This window comes from Engraulis encrasicolus, chromosome 24 (assembly GCF_034702125.1).
Source record: "Engraulis encrasicolus isolate BLACKSEA-1 chromosome 24, IST_EnEncr_1.0, whole genome shotgun sequence".
Taxonomy (NCBI): domain Eukaryota; kingdom Metazoa; phylum Chordata; class Actinopteri; order Clupeiformes; family Engraulidae; genus Engraulis; species Engraulis encrasicolus.
The window spans coordinates 33,602,766-33,622,765 of NC_085880.1; the positions used below are offsets into that span (position 1 = coordinate 33,602,766).

Consider the following 20,000-nt stretch of genomic DNA (forward strand, 5'->3'; position numbering starts at 1 on the left):
AGTGGGGTCACTGGTAGATTTTTTCCCCCAAAGAGAGATGGATGAGAGAAGGGGGAGAGGTCTTTTTTCCTTTAGATGTTGGTCAGTGCTCTTAGAGCCATGTGTGTGTGTGTGTGTGTGTGTGTGTGTGTGTGTGTGTGTGTGTGTGTGTGTGTGTGTGTGTGTGTGTGTGTGTGTGTGGTTGTGGTTGTGGTTGTGGTTGTGTTGTGTTGTGAGTGAATGTATGAGAAAGTATGTTAGTTCATGTATGTTACTTTTTTTACTACACAGTGTGTGTGTATGTGCAGTGGTGTAGTCTACGTAGAACGCGGGTATACGGAGTATACCCACTTCTAAATTTCAGGGATTTCAGTATACCCACTTAAAATTGATTGATCCATTGTTTTGAATAGCACAAATATATACAGTAAACCCACTTAAAAAAATGTTTATATATACAGTATACCCACCATAAAAAAGTAGACTACACCACTGTGTATGTGTGTATATGTGTGTCAATGTCTTATATGTATGTTTAGTCTTCACATTGGAGATTGGTCAAACGCAATTTCAAACTTCTGTGCTAACCCTGTTGCATAGATTCTTGACAATGCTTGACTTGACTTGACTTGACTTGGCACAGAGTGAAAAGGAAATAAATAAATAGATATTAAAAAGTTTTGCTGCTGTGCCACTCATATGTGTGTGTGTGTGTGTGTGTGTGTGTGTGTGTGTGTGTGTGTGTGTGTGTGTGTGTGTGTGTGTGTGTGTGTGTGTGTGTGTGTGTGTGTGTGTGTTTGTGTGTGTGTGTGTGTGTGTGTGTGCGCGCGTGCATGCGAGCGTGTGTGTGTCTCCTCACTCCCACATCTTCACTGCTACAGATGGGGCTGTGGGGAGAGGGTAAGAACTTGAGTTGTTACAAATAACACTAACACACATTGGCATAGCCCACACATCACCTGTGGGAGGATCACTAGTGATAACCCCACTCAACCCCATGGGAATTATAGCCTGATGCTAATGGTAACGTTAATCAATCCCATGGGAATTTGCCTGCTGCTAACGGCAACCTCATGTAAATGGTAAATGCACTGCATTCATGTAACACCCATGGGGATTAGCCTGATGCTAACAGTAACCCCAACCAACCCCATGGGAATCAGGGTGGTGGTGCTAGTGAGCTACTACCTGTAACCCCTTACAACCATATGGAAACTAGGGCACTTTCGCTAACCATATCCAACCCTACATACATACATGTACCCTGTATGTAAATTATGCTTAAGTTACAAGTCTTTCCAGCCCCTTCTAACACCATTTGGATTAAAAAACGGGCCTAAAATCTACACTGAAGTCTACTTTGTCCCCCTCCTGGAAACCATGCTGTTGCTGGTAGGCATTAGCCATCTCATTCAAAAGTAATACGGCTAATTCTAGTGGGCTGCTCTGCTGGGTTACTGTAATAGAAAGAAACAGATGCTTGTCAGGTGGTGAATATTGCATTAAATTTCCTCTCATCAGCGTTGGTGGATTTCTACAGAGACAGCATCTCTCTCTCTCTCTCTCTCTCTCTCTCTCTCTCTCTCTCTCTCTCTCTCTCTCTCTCTCTCTCTCTCTCTCTCTCTCTCTCTCTCTCTCTCTCTCTCTCTCTCTCTCTCTCTCTCTCAGAAGATAGGCCAGATTTTGTTTTTCATCATCAGGGTCTTGGGACGTTTTGGGTCGAAGCACATGCAGAGACAGTGTTTGGAATAAGCAGCTGGGTAAAGTGAGTGGACCAGTTCCACTTCGTCCCCTGGATCTAGTGCTCGTGCTCTGGCAGGCAGATATTAAGTAGTTAATAATTTGTTAGCTTTCGTGTTGCATATGGCTGGCATGATATCATAAAGGGGGCACCTCTGAGGTATAGTGCCCCAGGGCACAGCATTCGCTTGATGCGGTCCTGGATAATGTAGGGTAGAGTGGAGAGTAATAGCTCCCAGGATCAGTCAGAGCTCTCTAGGATCTCACTAGGGGGGTCCAGAGTTTATGAAATGGTTTATGTTGTGAAGCAAAGCAGAAAGAGAAATCTAAGGCTCTGGCGTACTGCGAGTTACTCTAGGAAGATGTTCTTATCTAGGATACGTTAGTGAGAAGACAAAGAGTCCAAGGTGCTCCTCATCTTTTCAATCACTTGTAAAAGGTTAACATTTGATCATGACAAACATTAGTTTGAAAAAATAAGGGGATAATAGGGAAATTGTTTTTTAGCCAATTAACTGCCTTTCTAACGTCTAATAGCTACTTTGATGAGTTTCAATCAGGTTTCCGTGCCAACCACAGCACTGAAAAAGCTCTTACTTGAGTTATGAATGACATACGACTGAATTCTTATGATAGAAAAAGATCAGCCTTGGTGCTGTTAGACGTAAGTGAAGCGTTTGACACAGTTAATCACGCCATACTACTACATAGACTGGAAAACTGGGTTGTTTTTGTCGCCATTGGAAGCCATACCTCATCACCGGTGTCTCTGAACTGTGAGGTCCCCCAGGGCTCCATTCTGGGACCCCTATTGTTCAATCTGTATATGCTGACACTGGGACAAATGATCAAGAATAACTCAATAAATTACCATAGCTATGCGGATGATACCCAACGCTACTATCTATGTCCCCCAATGACTACACCTCCCTTAAATCACTCTATCATTGCATTGACCAAATTAACAATTGGAAGTCTCACAACTTCCTCCACAGATAAAACTGAAGTAATTATATTTGGGATAAGAGAGGAGAGACCGAAGATTGCCACTATCCTTGAAACGAAGGGAATAAATGCAAGGGATATAGTTGAAAATCTTGGTGTTCTCATTGACAGCGACTTAAACTTTAATAGTGACATGAAATCCATTACTAAGTCTGCATTTTACCACGTAAAAAAATGTTTCTAAATTTAGGGGCCTTATGTCAAAACATGATCTGGAGAAGGTAATACATGCCTTCATTTCTAGTAGGGTTGATTACTGCAACGGTATTTTTACAGGCCTCCCCAAAAAGACCATCAAACAGCTTCAACTAATCCAAAATGCAGCAGCAAGGGTTCTTACAAAAACAAGGAAGTTCGAGAGCTACAGAATTGATTAAGGCAATTTAAATCATTAAATGGAATGGGACCCACCTATCTACTGGATATGTTTCAGCTGTATCCACCAAACAGGTCACTAAGGTCAACCGAGAAGATTACTACTACTGCTACTAATTCCAAAAGTCAAACCAAAGTGTGGTGAGGCAGCCTTTATGCTTCAAAGCTTTGGAACCAGCTTCCAGATGATGTAAAAAAATGCACCCACTATTGATAGCTTTAAATCTAGACTCAAGACGAAGCTATTCAACAAACACTCAAGACGAAGCTCAAGAGGCTTTCCCCTATCTTAAATTGTTTTCATCTATTATTTTACCATATGTTTTATCTTAATGTTTTAATTTTATTTGCCTCTAATTTCTTTCTTTCGTTCTTGTTTCCTTTGTTTTTGAAATTGTTTTCTGTGAAGCACATTGAGTTGCACCTGTGTATGAAATGTGCTATACAAATAAACGTGCCTTGCCTTGCCTGGCCTTGTGTGTGTGTGTGTGTGTGTGTGTGTGTGTGTGTGTGTGTGTGTGTGTGTGTGTGTGTGTGTGTGTGTGTGTGTGTGTGTGTGTGTGTGTGTGTGTGTGTGTGTGTGTGTGTGTATGATATTATCCCACAAACCTTTCAATGCTTGGTGAGGGTCACCCCGTCATAGAGCTTAATGGGGTGTCACCTACATGACGACTGGCTGCAGTATTAGTTTGATGACCCCATTGACTCAAGGACACACACATGCACGCACACGCACACGCGCGCACGCGCACACACGCACACACACACACACACACACTCACACACACACACACACACACACACACACACACACACACACACACACACACACACACACACACACACACACACACACACACACATCGGCTTCTCGGGAGGTCACCACATTTCACACAAACGGCTACAAAATTAAGCTCATTTGGTATAGGCTCATCATGGTATAGGCACTGATTCTGGCTTGTGTGTGTGTGTGTGTGTGTGTGTGTGTGTGTGTGTGTGTGTGTGTGTGTGTGTGTGTGTGTGTGTGTGTGTGTGTGTGTGTGTGTGTGTGTGTGTGTGTGTGTGTGTCTGTGTGTGTGTGTGTGTGTGTCTGTCTGTGTATGTGTGTGTGTGTGTGTGTGTGTGTGTGTGTGTGTGTGTGTGTGTGTGTGTGTGTGTGTGTGTGTGTGTGTGAGAGAGAGAGAGAGAGAGTGTGTGTGTGTGTGTGTGTATGTGTGTGTGTGTGTGTGTGTGTGCAAGGAAAAAGAGAGCGAGAGAAAAAAGGTAAACTGGAGTAAATTGGAGAGAAAAAGAGAAGTGTGTGTGTGTGTCTGTGTGTGAATGTGCAAAGTTAGCACTAGCATCTGCGATTATCCACCTGCAGTAAGACGCTGATGAAGACGTGCACTGAAACAAATTATTTGTTGGCGGAACATAAAAAAATTATGGAAAGTATTTCCATCCAATTTGATTATGCTACCTTAGCAAGAAATGTTTTTGTTGAGTCACATTAAGGTCAATATGTTGGATCAACATAACATGTAAGTGTAACTGTGACCTAAGTACAAGGGGTACAGCCAACATAACTTTTAAAGGTTATTTCAACCTTAATAGAAAGGGTTAATCCATCATAACTTTTACATGTTGCTCCAACATATTTGGTTTAGGTCTGGATGAACCAACTTCATGGGGTAGTTACAGCAGTATTTACATTGATAGACTCAACAAAGCAACATCTTGCTATGGTAGCATAATCAAATTGGATGGAAATACTTTCCATAATATATTTATGTTCCCACAACAAAATATTGTTTGGATTGTTCAACACATCTAATTAACTGTATTAAGACAATACTTGTCAAGCCACATGAACATCAAACATAATAAAAGTCAATCATAAAATCAATATACCTTAATTAATTAAACATTCATTGTTGTCCTTATCAGTTCAGATCAAGCTAGAAAACACCTCAAGGCACACGCATCTACCAATATGCATGTCAGCCAAGTTCGTCAGTTGTAAGTTGGTTCCAGTTGAGCCTATAAGACCAACTACAATAAAGTTACACGCGATAAAGTTGAAGAATTAGTTGCCTTTATTTTTTCATTGCACATGTAATGATCAAAGCAAGATACAAAATGAGGGTACCTCTTCAAGTGCAAATGAGAAAGATTAATTTCTCAATTTCTCTAAAAACTCTTAAAAAAAGGTACACTGTGCAGGAAACGGTCAAAAAAGGTACTGCAACTATGCTGCGCATTGAAACTGGGCTGCCTATTGCCAAATTTGATCTTTTCATGAAAGTTTGCTAAGTAATAAACAAATATTTTATAGTATGGCCCAAATACAGTCATTTTTGCAGCTAAAAATGGCAATTTCTTGACATTCAAAATGGCCAAGATCCCAGTTCCATGAATGAAAAGTGCAATTTTTCCCAGTCATAATGAATACTAAGAATATGATGGTGGTTAGGGTGCATCAGATGCCCCCTATGAAAAGATATTGCCTTGGCCCTATAGTAAAAATGTTCTACACCCAGTAAAAACACACTGTGTAAAATATTTTGAAATTTGGATGAAGTCTACCGGGGCCACCAGCCCCATGAAAATAGAAAATAATGGTGATAGTCAGAATCTTGGAATAGAAATGGACATTTTGCTGCATAAAGCTACCCAATAAAAACATATTGTCTCAGCTGTGTGATAAAAATGCTCTATGCACAGTAAAATCACTCTGTGTAAAATATGTTGAAATTTAGATGAATTCTACCGGGTCCACCAGACCCATGAAAATGCAAAATAATGGTGATGGTGATGGGCAACCTGGATTCCAAAGCTGAAGTCCAGTGCCACATATTCCAAATGACATACCTAGTTTTACCTTTCCAGTTAGGGCAATGGGGCACCTAAGTCACGCCCTTCTACTTCCGATCCATGGGGCTGGAGCTCTCAAAATTTTGAATGAGAGTTAATGGAGCGAGTCAAGCTAAATCCTCATCCCGTTTGGCATGTGCTCCGGATTTCACATATGATGACAGTGAATTTGAAAGGTTTGGATTTGCGTCGTAAGACCACTCATTTTCGACACGCAAGAAACGTTATTTTAGCTTTTGTGCAAAACTATGTTAGAGACTACACGTGCGCCTCGCATATCTGACGTGAACCGAGGCACAGCCAACCCTACCGCTGCACTGCGGCTTAAGTGGCTGCACGTCGGACATGCGACGTCTGTTGTGTAGTCCAAATAATTGTATATTTTTGCACACACACAACTCAAAAATCGCTTGCCAAGTGAAGTCAACAAGCACACCATTGGTTGTTATTAATTCTGAGGCACAGCATATGTATGATCGACGGGGAAATGCGGGTGGGTCGGAAAATAGCTTTGATCAGTTCATTACAGCCCAGTCAAAAGTTTTTGCGTTGCCAGCCCCATAAGCCGCCCGGAAGGGGTGGAGACTTAGGTGCCCCATTGGACAGGTAAAACCAGGTAATCTGAAATCTGTGGCACTGGATTGTAGCTTTTGAATCTAGGTTTGCCATTGTCTTAAAACAGAGGTGGACAAACCGCGTGACACATTTGCCCCAGCCAATATAATGAACCAGCTGAGCCTAATTACCACTTAAGCCAGGTTGATGAGGTAATTAGTGAAATCACCTGTATTGGGAGCACAAACAGAAGGAATATCTAAGCAGGTTGTGTATTCAGTCGATCCACTTACACAGACTTCAGTCTCAGGACAGACTGATGGTCAAACTGCTATATTTAGGCAAATTTGCTCTTTTGCAACACAATATCAATTCCTTGCTGCCTTGGACCACTAGTATCTACTAGTGCTAGTATCAAGCAAGATATTGCAAAGCTGCATGACTGTTATATTTGTTTATTATATGGTGTGACGTCATCGGTCGAATGCTCCATTCATTTCAACGGGGCTCCCCAACGTTCGCACGTCTGTTATTTTTCGATAACGGACGGGTTGGTCTATAACAGACCGCTGTCAATGGCAACAAGACTTTTCACTGCTAAAGCGACTTTTCAACAAGACTCTAATCAGCTGCTGTGATAGACAACACCTGTTGTCCTGGCTACCTAGCTGTTGCCTAGCGGTGTTCCACAACGGCACTGTTTTGTTTTGCGCAGCAACAATCTTAACATTAAAGATGTCCGCTCCGCGTCGGGGTCTAAAGATTCTCTCTGTCGTGCTGCTATTCCACGGTAGCGACCTTCTCGCCGAACGTTAACCCTTACGTGTTTCACCTGTGGGCCTACAATTCATGGAGGAACATCTGTACTAAAGCTGTGAATGTTCCTTGGAATGCCTAGGCTACAAGGCAGTCAATACAACTGTATTGAAGAGTGCCATTACTCCACAGCACACAAGTGAACACTGCACACTGCACACAACAAAATTGCATTTATGCCTCACCCGTGCAAGGGGGCAGCCCTTAGTGGCGCCCCATGGGGAGCAGTGCGGTGGGACGGTACCATGCTCAGGGTACCTCAGTCATGGAGGAGGATGGGGGAGAGCACTGGTTGATTACTCCCCCCACCAACCTGGCGGGTCGGGAGTCGAACCGGCAACCTCTGGGATGCAAGTCTGACGCCCTAACCGCTCACCCATGACTGCCCACTTAAGTACAGGTTTTGGGAAGCCACTCTTTCCAACATCACATACAGTTGTATTGTATGTACTCTATTGAACTACTGCAGGGATTTCTTGAAAAAACACAAGTCATTCCAAGGAGCATTCACAGCTTTAGTACAGATGTTCCACCAGGTATTAACAGCTACCTGTACAATCCTAGGCCCACAGGTGAAGCACACAAAAGTCATACAACTTCGCAATCTCTTGCTTGATACTGGCAGTGGGTCAGCTGGTTCATTACGGTATATTGGCTATATTTGGAATATGTGGCACTGGACTTTGGAATCCAGGTTGCCCATCACTATCACCATTGTTTTGTATTTTCATGGGCCTGGTGGACCCAGTAGAATTAATCTAAATTTCAACACATTTTCCACAGAGTGATTTTACTGTGCATAGAATTTTTTTTTATCACACAGCTGAGGCAATATGTTTTTATTGGGTAGCTTTATGCAGCAAAATGTCCATTTCTATTCAGGGCTGAATTGGGGGATAAATAGGGCCCGGGCACTTTTGGATTTAAGGGGGCCCCCCCTCATTATTATTAGTGTCGGAGAACTGTCTCACCGGTGGGCCCCGCACCCTCGTGGGCCCCTATTTTCAGTAATGTAAAAAATAAAACAATGGGGGCCCACGAGGGTGCGGGGCTCACCGGGAAATGCCCGCCATGCCAGATGGCCAGTCCAGCCCTGTTTCTATTCAAGATTTTGACTATCACCATTATTTTCTATTTTCATGGGGCTGGTGGCCCCGGTAGGCTTCATCCAAATTTCAAAATATTTTACACAGTGTGTTTTTACTGGGTGTAGAACATTTTTACTATAGGGCCAAGGCCATATCTTTTCATAGGGGGCAACTGATGCACCCTAATGGTGGTGCTAAGTATTCATGAAAAAGGTAACATTAGTGAATGGGTAGCATGAATTCTGGAAATAAACAACTAAGAATCTTACACAGTGTACATTTAAAAGCAGTGCAAAAACTGATGAAACAGACGGTTAGAATGAAACAGAAATTTGAAAGTGTACTTCCATTCTGGAAGGTAACAGAGATTAAGAGCATAAACCAAAACAAACACTGCAATGGCCACAGGTACGTTAACAATGTCGTTGAGGACTCTCTGCCGATCACACGCACACGAAGACAATACGTTTCAGCTGGACCGTCCAGATCAACATCCTGGAAAACAGTAAACAAAACCCATGATTGAAGCCGTAAGCGGTATTTGTGGGCGCAAGTTTGGGGCATTTCTGTCCACCCTAACACACCCAGAGATGGGAAAAGTAGTATAGTAGTATATTTAGTATAGTTTATGAAAGGTATGAGGAGGATGTTGACTTGTGTGCCCTCACACTGCCTGTTTAGGCAATTGAATGTGAGATCAAACTGATGTTCAATTACCTCTCTTCGTTTTTGGTGTGGCTATGACCCCATTCTGGAGTATGTTTCTCAACAGCATCATTGGTAACTACAGTAAAAACTTTGCTTGCATGCAATTTCCCATTGGCAAAATACCAAGTCGCTAACTAACAACGGTGCTTTTGAGAAACAGGGTCATGATCTTTTCACGAGTGTTGGTGAGAAACTTTACACATACAGCTAAGTATACAGTGTGCAAAATTGTTACAATACATTACATTACACTTAACTGACGCTTTCATGTATTCAAAGCGACTTACATTTATTACTTTTCAGGGTATTGGTTACAGGCCCTGGCGCAATGTGGGGTTAGGTGCCTTGCCTTAGGCACTTTAGCCATGGATGGAGATGTACTGACAGGTCAGGGGAGATTCAAACCTGCAACCAATAGATTGAAAAACCAACTCTCTAACCACTAGGCCACGGCTGCCCCACCAGCACAATTATTAGTATTTTGAACATATTGGCCCTTTTAGGCACATTGTCAACCAAAAATTGCATGAGAGAGAAAGATATGTCAAACCCCACCCATCCAATGCAAAAGAGTCTGCTCAAAGTTTGGTCTCCTAAGGGGGAGTTGTCTAAGTAGTCTGAGCGAATTAGCCAAAAAAAGGGTCAAAGGTGGAAGTAAATAAAGCGAAAGCATATTTGGTATCATTTGAATCGTTGTTTTCTGTAGATTACGAATATTTGGTGCCTACAGCGCAGATTTGTACAGAAAAAAAGTTATGGAGCTTTGAATGGAGCATGGTACAATCATTCTTGGCTCAAAAACGATTGTGAGCACATCTTAATATTAGCTGATATCTCCTAAGTAAATTGAAAGATATTCATCAAACTTGGTGTATTTACCCACTATGTGTCATTGAAAAGTTACAATGACAATTTAGGTCAAGAGGTCAAAGGTCAAGGTCACAAAGGGTTACATATGGAAATGACATGCCGTATTGAGTTCATGTATCCGAAGCAGGCTAATGGTTGTTTACACTCAAAGGTTGAAGTAAATAAAGCGAAAGCATATTTGGTATCATGTGAATCGCTGTTTTCTGTAGATTAAGAATATATGGTGCCTACAACGCAGATCTGTACAGAAAAAAAAAATGGCGCTTTGAATGGAGCATGGTACAATCATTTTTGGCTCAAAAGCGAATGTTAGCACATCTTAATATTAGCTAATATCTCCTAAGCCAGTGGAAAGATATTCATCAAACTTGGTTTATTTACCCACTGTATGTCCTTGAAGACCTACAATGAATATGGAGGTCTAGGGGTCAAAGGTCAAGGTCACAAGGGGTCTCACAGGGAACGAACATGCAGTATTGGGTTCATGTTTCCAAAGCAGGCTAATGGTTCTTCACACTTAAAATTTGAAGTACTGTAACTAAGTGAAAGCATATTTGGTATCAATTGTATTGTGGCCCTGGTGAGTCCCTATGTGGACCACATTGACTTAATGACCCTATTTTATATAGAAGAATAAAAAAAAAATGTGTATTTCTTTTGTATAACATGGCGAAGATGCCACTAATATCAATTTTTCATAGGAGCTATGAAAGTCACCCAACAGTGGGTTTTTGAAAAATCATTGTGACCAAATGAGGCAGAATACCATCACAGTTTTTGGATATGTTAAGAACAGACATCTAAGCTTTCCAAAATTGTTGAAAATATGGTGGTGAGTGGTGACATTTTTTTTTTTAATGACATGGCAAAGATGGCACCAAGTTTCAGTTTTTCCATTTTAAAGACTTCATATCTTCTAAACTGTTCATCGCAGAAGATCAGTCTTTCAACACAACATGCACAGAATGGTTGGGAACATACATTGTCCATATCAAACCTCTGTCTTTAAAACAGCGCTTACCGCAGTCCTTCAAAGATGCCCACAAATTCAAAGGTGAGAATTTTCCAAGCAACTTTAAGCCCCAAGAAAACGGTAGTAAATGACAAGAGGATGTGTGAAAATCCACATTTCACAAGTACATGTTCCAAATGTTACCCTTTGAAATTTGTAAGGACCTACTTAAAGCAGTTTTTTGGATACGGCAATCTGAAAGTGGGCTCTCTGAGAAGTCTGTTCCAAACGAGTCAGGGGGGTACCTGACATAAACATTTTTAATGACAAAACTATGAGGAGTTGAGAGCTATAATTTTGCACTTTTCCTATTTGGACGTTTGTGAACCTCCTTGATTTTTTTCTGCCAAATCTGAGATGGTCGTGCGGGATGATTCGGAGATTTGGCGTGGAATGACCCAAACGGAATACCGTAGGAAGCCATAAAGGGCATGTATAAGGATTGACATGTATTGCATTATCTACATTTCGTATGAAAAGGGTAACCCCTGTATTGTGATATGTATTGTATTGTGAGGTTGTTGACAACACCCAGCCCCACAAGCCACATTGTAATTTCCTATATAGTACAGTAAGGGATGCACAGGATTGTTCAAAGTCAAGCAGCCACACCACGGCCTCTGACAAACTTTCTAAACTTTGTTTTTAGAAGATGGGACTGTTTTAAAAAGCATAACTTCTCCCTCTCTCACTCCCTTTCTATTTCTTGCTCACACACACACACACACACACACACACACACACACACACACACACACACACACACACACACACACACACACACACACACACACTACCCCACCTCAATTTCCTTGCCAAAAAAACGTTTAAAACACATATAAGCCCACATGCCCTCTGTCTTTCTGTCTTTTTGCCTGGGATGAATTTCAGTATTAAGTTGTACTCAGTAAGCTTAATGTCTTGATTCATTATTTTCCATGTCACTGCCATGGATGATGAAATAGGGCTAGAGGAGGGATCTGGCCTACGTGCAGATCTTTGCATTATATGTCAGTGTGGAGGTGATCTGTCATCTTGTTCCACTGGATTGCAAAAGCTGATTGACTAAAGCATTGCTATAGGCAACAACACACTTACCACATTTTGTACTGCTAAATTGGAAGACAATGCCAGCGTTAATATACACAGAAAATGCCAGAGGGTAGTGGGCAACACCTTATTGACCATTAAACGCAAAGCAATGCGGACCACTGATAGCAGTGATGCAAAGACAAGGAAAATTACAAGAGCATATAAAGATGTGTTTGACTGGATGAAGCAATGTATGTATTGTGGGAAATACTGATCAGTTAGACAAAAATGTTTCCCAGGTCATGACTATGCAGTATAAAGATTGTGTACTTTCAGTCTGTGCTGAACGAAATGATGCATTGTCAGAAGAGGTGAGATGCAGGGTTATCAACTGCATTGATCTGGTGCAAGCTGAAGCAAAGGTATCAAGTGGATCAAAGACCATAATTGATGGAGGAGCCCTACTGCATAGGCTGAAGTGGATACCTGGGCAGACTTTTCAGGAGTTGTTTCAACATTATGCATCTTATCTGAAGACAAAGTGGCCCCTCAACCAAAGATCATGAGCACTTGAGGAGATCTGCAAAGATAGCCCCAAACATTACTATAAGTAGTAATGCAATTGTTCAAGTAACACAAGAGGCATTTTTCAGAAATGAGTCCAATAAATGCAAGTTCATAAATGAGCTGGCCAAGGAATTGAGAGAACATCAGATTGTCGTACAGCAAAGTGATGGCGACGCAGATGTTTTGATAGCTGAAATGGCTTGAAATGAATCTGTAGTTGTCGTTGCGGATGACAGTGATGTCTTCTGTATACTGCTGCATCATTGGAATTCGACCATGGGTGACATATTCTTCAGATCAGAAAGGAAAGGCCGGCAGAGGAACCAAAGAGAAGATCAAGTATGGAATATGCGTGATGTTTCAATTGCCAACCAGTCCATCAAGGAACACGTGCTCTTCATTCATGCCTGGGGAGGATGCGACACCACTTCTGCAACATATATGGGTGGGAGACGTGATGCCTTGTTTTTTCGTAACATTGGTTAAAAACTAGTGGTGGGCCGTCGGCGTGAACGTGCTGCGATAATGTGAGACTCTTGTCGCGCGATAAAGAAAATATCGCACGTTAACCTATTCTCATAATACGAGTTTGGAGTTTGGGTATGCGAGTCACCATAGCGTTTGATTGACAGACGCTTTCAGACTGCGCTCCAGTCGTTTCTCCTCTCCACCTGCTGCTTCAGCAGACCTACTAAATATGAAGTGTTTGCATGCTGAAAACATTAATCCCTCTGCCGTGGTAGGTGTTGTTTGAGTGCTTTTTCACAAGTGGTAGACTAAAGAGACGTTATTGTTTAAGGTGAACATAGAGAGACATTGTGTGTGAGTAAGCTACCAGCCCGACATAGCCTACATTTCCTCACACATTGCATGTAACACATAGCCTTAACAACTTCCAGAAATCTTGCCTGTGCCATAATTGCAAAACATTCCGTGTGATATGCATTTTGAAGATTGTCAAACTGAAACTGTCAATATCTACTCTCACTGAATGTTTGTGTTGCAATCGCGCACATTTGCGACTCAGTGAGATATTCTCATGTCAAACGGTAATAATCCTCGCGGTTGTCGCGCTTGATTTATTTTTTTATTTTTTTTGCAAACTGAATTCATTTCGAGTTGTAACTCCTCTGGCGTTCTGACTCTGAAAACAATTGTTAAGTTTAGGCCACATCGCCGTGCGCCAGTGCTGTAGGTTCTAGATAGCCAGTAGCCTGGCTCTGCTGAGGGCTGCTGTGCCTACTGCGCGCAGAGCTCCTCCCTCTCTTAAAGGAGCCGCTGCTCTTTTTACCAGTCAGTGGCAGATTCTCTCTCTCTCTCTCTCTCTCTCTCTCTCTCTCTCTCTCTCTCTCTCTCTCTCTCTCTCTCTCTCTCTCTCCATTAGAAATGCTGAATTGTTGAGGTAATTTTGTTTAAATAGCCTAAATGTTTGATATATTTATCTGTATTTGCCTCTACAATTTATAGCGCTGTTCATTTTGAAATTTCAGTATCTTATAACTGTAAATGCTTCCTAATATATTGGACACACTTTACACATATTGCAGTGATTTTTTTCATCACCAAGTATCAACATAACCATTTTTTGAAGATGAGATGCATTTTGGAAAAAAAAGATGAGCTCTGGTCTAATGCGCCATCTGTCTTAAGAAACCCCAAGGTTTTTTCGGCATTATTTCGCTAGCGTGCCTATTCTGAATGAGCCATTTTGATATAGATTAATCTAGATTAATCTAGATTAATTTCATAATTACAGTGAGATTAATCTAGATTAAAAAAAATAATCTATGCCCACCCCTATTAAAAAACTACAAAACTGCTATTTTCCTTTAAAAACAAATGTCAATGAAAGAAGATGTGGTACATTATGTTTCATATTTGTCTTAGATGAGAAGAAACATTTTTGTTAAGATTTATGTAAAGGTTTATATGTCAAATTTCCTGCGGTGTGACTGTAACATTAATGAAACAATATACAATAATATATATATAAATTAACCAACAACATTTTGAATAATGTATGAAGCATTTGGCATGATTGCATAAATCTTAACTTTAGATTAAGATATGTGAATGTGGAAAAAACTCAAGACAGTAATATTTACTACAAGTTCAATTTCGTAACACAAATTGCGTCCTGTGGGGTGACATGTATGTCAATGTTTGTGAATAGGCAGGGCCAACTACAAGGGTCTTAAAGACTGGCTCCTAACCAGTCAGTACCTCAGTTATTGGAGAGTGCTGTGGAAGTTTAAGGTGACTCTTAACCTCTTAATATGTCTTCATATTGCAATGTTTCTGTCACGCAATGCTTAGGTTCATTTTATGGTGTCCTGTGGTGTGACTGCTCTTATAGGAGGAAAAAAAAGTTTTTTTTATTAATGAAAACACATATTAAGATTAAACACAATATTATTATCAAGTTAGCACGAGCTCAGATGTCAGTCATGTATACAAAAGGATTAAAATGGCCATAATGCAGTGAATTCCCTGTGGTGTGACTCCATTTTCCTGCGGTGTGACATGCCTATGCTATGTGTTGATGCAGGACACATTTTCCCAAAAATGGCAAAAATAAGGTGAAATTCCACAGACCACTAAGTGCTTCATTTTTTTCTATTTTTTTTCCAATTTTTATCCATCATGTTTTTTGGGAATTTGAAAAACTTTTTTTTTTTTTTTTGCGTTACGCCCTTAAACGTCAACCACCCGTATGCAAACTTCTGTTACTACAGTAAGCTTGTTTAAAATGAGCTATCATGTTGTTTTTGATGTACTGAAAGTTTGTTATAGGGATTGGGTTTTATTACATCACTTATGAACTGAAACTATTACTTTAAATCTTGTACTAGTGCAGATGTTTGGAGTTTTATAAAAGCATATTATTTTGATTTTCAAAGACAACTGCATGAACATATGATGTAAAGCAGTGTTTCCCAACCTTTTTTGTCTTGTGTACCCCCAAGCCTTTTCGTTGTGCCATGAGTACCCCCTAAGTCAAGTTCTATACCGCTTTCTCTATCCCAATGTAACTGAGCTACATGTATTTGATAAAATTACATGATGTTTCCAAGTACCCCCTGCAGTGTGCTCGCATACCCCTAGTGGTACACGTACCCCTGGTTGGGAAACTCTGATGTAAAGGTTGAAACAACTGTTATTTTGATATTGTGTCTTTGTGTTTTAATCAGTGTCTTTGTCTTTTTATGTCAATTCACATGTTAATACTTTAAGCTGTTACTGTAAGATGTGAGCTACATTAAGCGGTAACCTCATGACCTTTGACCTCTACTTTTGACCTTATGACCTTTAATGCCTAATCAGTTTATGTATAGGGTTGATGAGCTGTTGTGGGTTTAATAACAATCTTTCAATACATTTGAGAGGTAAAAAAAACAGATATTTTATGTCAAGTATGACCTTGCGTGACCTTGACCTTTGACCCCCGAGACATTAACTCCTCCTACTTTCATCAAGAACTTATGGTGAGTAAATATACCAAGTTTGGAAAAGATCCTTTCAGTGGTATGGAAGATATCAGCTAATATACCTACTGGTGACATCATACGATTTTAGCCCAAAATGCATTATAATGTGTTACATTCAAAGCTGAATAACTTTTTTTCTGTACAAATCTGTGCTGTAGGCACCTGAAATTCTTATTCTGTATAAAATTACGGAAAGATTGATACCTAATATGCTTTCGCTTTATTTACTTCCACCTTCAAACCTAATTCGCTCAGACTAAAGGTGAAACTATGAGAAAACTATTACCCTACAGCAGGATCGTATTCCAGAACTAAAACCTATATTGAGTTTAAGTTTTCTTCTAAGATAACTTCTGCTACTTCAGTAATGCGGCCTTCGCAATGTGCCACAGCAAGTGCAACACCCTCATGGGTAGATAGAGACCTGCAGAGATCTACAAATCAGAGATGACTGGTGTTGGATTGAACGTGAAATTTGGCAAAGGGTTTGTGATGATGTGAGGGTGCTTTAGCAAAGCTGGAATTGGGCAGATTCGTGTTTGCAAAGAACACATAACTGAGGCCAAGATGGCACATCAATGCAAGAAGGTTTGGTGTGTCCTCCAGCAGTGTCCAGAACGTGGATGAGATGCCAGGAGACATGTCAGGTAGCACAGGAGGAGCCCACCAGAGCCCAACAAAATGAGCCTCGCAGGCCACTGATGTGTGCGATCTCCCTATGCCACCTAATAACGAAAAAGACAGATCTAGCTGCCGAGTTGTAACATACCACTTTGTCTGGCTCTTCATTCAGGTAGACCGTCAGCTCCTCAGCATGCACTCCCTCTTCACATCAATGTTGTCAGTCTGCGTATGAGGGCCGGTCAATGTATGCCAGGAAACAAACATGCAGGAAAAACATTTTAACCAACAGGAAGAATAAACGCAGTACAGGTACAACCACATTAAACAAAGGACACATCTCATTTATCTAGTAGCGTAGTGTATCGTTGGTACTGGCAGTGAAGTGGTACAGTACGTCACTGTTTGATATGGCATGGTGCAGCTCTGACACTTTTCCATTAGCCCCAAGTACTCGGTACCATTTCAGCACTCAGCCCTGGTTCCAAACGTACTGAAGTGATGCCAAAATGTGACGTCTGACCTTAAAAAGGTACACTGTGCAGGAAATGGTCAAAAAAGGTACTGCAACTACGCTGCTAATTGAACTGGGCTGCCTATTGCCAAATTTGACCTTTTCATGAAAGCTTACCAAGTAATAAACTAATATTTTCTAGTATGGCCCAAATACAGTCATTTCTGCAGCTAAAAATAACTATTTCTGGAAATTCAAAATGGCGGACCATGGAGAAGATCCCCCTTTTCATGTATGAAAATAGCAATTTTTCCGTCATAATGAATACTTAGAATTTGATGGTGGTGGTAAGTATTCATGAAAAAGGTAACATCAGTGAATGGGTAGCATGAATTCCGGAAATAAACAACTAAAACTCGTACACAGTGTACCTTTAATTCCCCTGATCATTCCATGGGAATCGCAAGCCAGACAGACATGAGAATGAAATAAAAAAATAAAATAATAATAAAACAGAGCAGCAACCACATCAACTGACCTGCAAAAGACTGTTATATCATTGCCCAGGACTGCTGTGTGTAAAGCCAGCTGTAGTTAGAACTGAGGTGAAGACAATGAGTTCAAAACTGGCTGAAGGATTGAAATTAGTGGGAGAAATGCAATATGATCCAAGACACCCTACTTCTCCCCATTACATTAGATCTTGAAATTTTAGCATTACTGTGATGCATGGCAGTGTGCATGTTTTACCTGAGTCATGGGCACCAGGATCCTCTGTATCTTCCTTGCATGAGAAGCACCTTTCTTGCTGAAGACCCGGAGCAGTGTTGTTGAAAGACCATCCAGCTCTGAGAAGAAATTCAACAGCAAACCAACTGTCATGATCCTCTTGAACTTGGCACTTAACTTGAAACAGGGCACCAGACACATACCTACAAAATACTTGTAACTTAAGACTTGTGACAAAGGTTACAAAAAGGCCTGATGGTCTTACTAAAATGAGGAAATAAACACACAAAAAATCAACAAATAACTTACCTCGCACATGTTAAAAAGAGCAAGCCATCTGGATTTAAAAACTGCAATCGTGGGGGCATCACAAATTACTTCATGCCTTCAATGAGCAAAGGTCTTGGTCAGTTGAGCTGAGGACCCAAACGTCTTGAATTTCTGTTGTGACCAGAAAGACAGATAAACTAATATAGGTGAAGGAGACAGCTATGCAGAGAAAAATGTAAAATAATTACAACAGATTTTACACACACACACACACACACACACACACACACACACACACACGAACACACACACACACACACACACACACACACACACACACACACACACACACACACACACGCGAGCTAATAGTCATAGATTAGATACTACACAAGAACTTTCATCACCTTTTTCAGGGGCACCTTGTGAGAGGTAGCTGAGGTGAGGACCCTACAAACATCTTGAATGCTGAGGAATTAATATAGGTGAAAGAGACAGTTATGCAGAGAACAAAAACCCAAATAATAGTAACATATTCTACAAAGAAATTCAGTAAATGATTAATTACAAAAAATAACAAATTAACAGTATTTATATTTGCAACAATATGCATTTCTACCTCACTCAAGGTACAGTATATATTGAATGTAAATGCACTGGAATATCCTAAAGTGATCATTGATACAAAAAACTTGCTATGTCCTTTTTACACAACAAATGTAGAAGATCGAGTTTGAGGGAATGAGGGACAGAAGGGCGTTTGCATGTGTGTTTCACTAGATACTACTGGGATTTACTTTCAACTATTTCAAAGGTCATAGCCAATTAGGCCTACATACATTGGTAAGTGACCCACGACATGAATCAAACCAGCTGCAAACTGCAGCATCTAGTTCTACACACGACGCACCCATTCAAACGCGCACCCATACACAAGCACACACAGCCCCTTCTGTCACGCAGTCTCACGTCTCGTCTTTTTTCAAACCGAAAAGTTCCACCGGCTAATCAACATTTACTGTGGCCGTACACACACAGTCAGACGGAGCAATACCAAAAATCAGCGGTAACTTTACTTCCCCTGTGTCATTGATGTGTGTAGAGCTACTGATGGTATCTACGACTGTCCTGGATACATTTGAAATCAGACGCACACGGGTCTCGCAACGTCAATGCATAGAACTAATACAACGTTAATGAACCAGCTGTTGTCACCTAGCATAAATTAGCTAGCTGCCCGTTATGGGCTGCCAGGTAGTTTATTTCGCTATAACTCGCAAAGTAACCGAAAATAATGTCACACATGCAAATATGCATACAGTACAACATGGGTGACAGCTTCCAAACTCCCAACAATAGTTAAAACAAGGAGACTATATCGATAATTAGCCGCTAACCAGTTTGAATTGGTGAGAATTAGCCAGCTAAGCTTACTCTCTTGCTCATAAAACGTATGCCTTGATGCCAAAACTAAGTACACTAACGAAACGGGTGATATAAATGTGATTCTAGGAAAGTCATGATAAATGCAAACAGCCCTACAGTGGTTTACTTTTTTGACTTACCCGCCTTCAGAGTGTCCGCGGATATGTATTCAGTCAAAGAACTCGGCAAGCTCGTTGTTTCCGGCTGCCACACACAATCCGCACACTACTGCCACCATCTGTTCTGGCGTTGTAAAAGCCATTGGTCATCTTATCCAAAGGAATTAGGTTGTGACAACATTACTGGATTTGGGAAGTCGTTGGTTATTGGGCATCATGCTAAAGTTACATAACTTCATTATGCCCAATCACAAAACATAATTATTCATGGTAGAAGTCATATGTTTCCCTTTG

At 40.9% G+C, this 20,000-nt stretch overlaps 1 long non-coding RNA gene across 3 annotated transcripts; it reads right to left on the reverse strand.

Annotated features, from left to right (window-relative positions):
* Positions 1-8,828: 8,828 nt before the first annotated feature.
* LOC134441892 (uncharacterized) lies at positions 8,829-19,976 on the reverse strand. 3 transcript variants are annotated; one of them, XR_010033225.1, is made up of 6 exons: positions 19,728-19,976; positions 18,570-18,630; positions 18,202-18,333; positions 17,702-18,011; positions 16,858-16,934; positions 8,829-8,906 (listed from the first exon to the last, which is right to left on the reverse strand). It is a non-coding gene; the product is annotated as an uncharacterized LOC134441892 (long non-coding RNA). The 3 variants fall into 3 exon arrangements; XR_010033224.1 differs by having other exon boundaries at positions 17,914-18,011; positions 18,570-19,976; XR_010033223.1 differs by having other exon boundaries at positions 18,570-19,976.
* Between the last annotated feature and the right edge of the window lie 24 nt (positions 19,977-20,000).